Source organism: Abramis brama (genome assembly GCF_963993115.1).
Source record: "Abramis brama genome assembly, chromosome: 14".
Lineage (NCBI taxonomy): Eukaryota > Metazoa > Chordata > Actinopteri > Cypriniformes > Leuciscidae > Abramis > Abramis brama.
This window is the reverse complement of record NC_139976.1, coordinates 4,016,581-4,019,657: the sequence shown is the minus strand read 5'-3', so window position 1 is coordinate 4,019,657 and position 3,077 is coordinate 4,016,581.

Below are 3,077 nucleotides of genomic sequence, written 5' to 3'. Positions count from 1 at the left end.
GCTTTCACTGTTCATCTTAGTGATTTTAGGTTATCAGTTCAGCCTTGACTGAAGGTCTCTCTCTTGTAGAGGCCATCATCAAGGCCATTGATCGTGTGTGTGTGTGTGTGTGTGTGTGTGTGTTTGTGTTGTCGTGTCTGCTCAGTACAATCCTTCTCGGTTTATGTCCTTAAGTTACTGCATGTGCCAGACATTTTCTTTGTAAAAAATGAAATAACACAGCTATTGCTCAACTGTCTACAGCTATTGCTCAACAAGGACATTTATTTTGATGTGTATATGTTGAGTGATAAGGATTCATTTCTTTGAAGAGTAGTAAGCGAAAATAAATTTCATAATTTTCCCAACATCGTTGTCATTCCAAACAGCATGACTTTCTTCCGTGGACCACAAAAGCAGAAGTTCTTGACTGTTCATGTTTTTCCTTCCCATTATGAAATTTGGATGATTGTCAGCTTTCAAGCAGGGCTGCCAACTCTCATGCTTTCAGCTCACGTCATTGTCACATTTCACACGCTCTCACGACCCCACACATTCATTTTCTCACGCAGAGAAAAATCCCAAAGAAAAGATGACACTAGTCTAACACCGACAGACAAGTGAACGCAGGTTACTGTAATTATGAAGCAAATTATCCACTCTCAGATTCTGTCAATTTTCTTACGAAATTCAAGCAATACCGTTCTGGCGCTTGTAAATGTGATGTGGCAGATCGCTGTAGGCTATAGTGAGTCAGATCAAGCGGCACGTGAACCGATCTCTTACTCTTTACTACCAGATAATAGTAGGCTAGGTTAAATAAACACGAATGAGCAATAGGTATGTTGAAAGATACAGACTTACCGAAATGTATAGGCCTATTCCTCATAATATAGAGTAGACCTATTTAGCTAATGTGCACTATATTACATAGGCCTAGGCTATTTTAGATATCATTAAAATATTATAACATTGTTATTATAGCCTTATAAAAACCGCATTATATTTGAGTTGTTATTTTTAACCTTTAGGCTAATAATAATAGCCTACCAGCTTACAGGGCTCCCTGTAGGCTATGTTTACAGTGATTTATTTGGTTTTTTTTTTGTTTTTTTTTTGAGAAAAATGAACATGTAGCCTATCTACTGTACCTAATATTTATCCAAACGAATTGATATTGAATCAAGATCGGAATCAAATCACAAGAATTGAATTGAAATCATGAAATTTGTGTCAAGCAATAATAAAAACAGTACCATCCATTGTTAACATATTGTCACTAAACTTAATCAAATTCTATCTAGTTACCAAATGTTTTGACAGTCACAAAACAATCACAAAACACTTATTTGTGATCGGGTCCGTGTACGTTTTGATAGTTTGTTTTCCAATTTGAAATGAAATAAGCAGAAACGAGAAAACGGCCCCTTTATTCGTTTTTTCGTTTTTTCAAAAAAACGAAAAAACGAGATTTCGGCTTGATTTTTCGTTTTTTAGTTCACAGGCAAAAAACGAATAAATGACTTCAAAATTCGTTTTCCACATGTGGGCGGCCTGACACGCCCCCTTCCGCCGATTGGTCAAGCAAATCTGAGCATGTGACGTCATCAGTTGTCGCTCAGGTCAGGGTCTGTTCAACAAAATAATAGTCCTTTACTATGGCTACAGATTCTTAAACTGTACAGGGCAGGTCCGGGCTTTCTTCTGTGCAACTTTACGCGTTTCACAGAAATCTTTACATCAGAAATATTAATTATTAGTCTGCCACCAGCCTGTTTTATTTAGCTGTGTGTGGTGAAGCTGCGCTTGACAGCGCCGAGTGGGAGAAACTCACTGACCAATGTTCAGTCAGCAGTCAGAACTTTTCTTTTAGACGCTCCGTTTTGCCACGGGATGCTGATTGCAAATACTGTAATGCCAATCGGCTGAGGGTGGTACCGATGATGGTGAAATACATTTTTACTGAAACTGTAATCATATCCGCGACCCGTGAGAATGAGACAGATGATTGACAGGACGATAGCGGAGGCAATTAAAGGCGCAAGATAACTTCTGTTAACAACAACATAAATAAAAAAGTGTTTAATATAAGTGACTTTGTCTTTGTTTTATTGTTTTTGTTGTTTTTAGTCAAATAATTGTGAACCACAAACTGAGCCTTCGTTTTAAAGGGCAATTTCCAAATATATTTTATTTATTTGTTATAATATGGGTATTTTATAATACAGCATAAATAAAAACAAGCACACGTAATATGTATGCCTATAGGCTAAACACCACAGTTTTTTGGTTTTGTTTGTGTGAACTTTTATCCCCAACCATATTTCTTCATGGGCTCCACGCCAGGGGTCACGCTCAGCACCCCTATACTTCCCATGGTAATTAACAGTATGCTGACCCAGTTTATATGTAAAATCTTTGGTATGTGTAATCTATATGTAATATCTAAAAACACTTCACAGTGTGATGGAAATAAACTTTTCTTAAAGCGTCTTGTATATCACCACAGATTTATTGGCACCCTTCTATCTGTGTTGTACTGTATACTGTAATAGACAATTGTCCTGCAGAATGATGAGGTTTTTTGTAAGAAAAACATTGCGAGCAAATGTCAAATTGTTTTTTGAAATTTAAATTAACAACGTAAGAGGCTTTAGGCTGTCTGATTAACTCTGTATGAACAAACACCCAGCTTTGCAGTATAGGTGGCACAGAAGCAGCATCTGACCCTGCATTTAGATTTACATTACACACTGTCTAATGCAGCTCAAAGGAGGCACTGTGAATTTGCATAGCAATTTCATTCTAAGAGGCTATTAAATGTGAAGTGACAACATGAAACACTACTTTCAAAATATAAAAAAAACACCAGTAGTTGGTGGCAAGTCAGCCTGATAATGATTAAATACCAATTTTATCCCCATCAGATCACTCAGTTTCTGATGCAGAAAAGTTAGTTCATGCATTCATGACCTCGAGACTAGATTACTGTAATGCTTTATTAGCTGGTTGTCCTGCATCCTCAATAAACAAGCTACAGTTAGTCCAAAATGCAGCCGCTGTTCTTACTCAAGAAAATATGATCATATAACACCGCT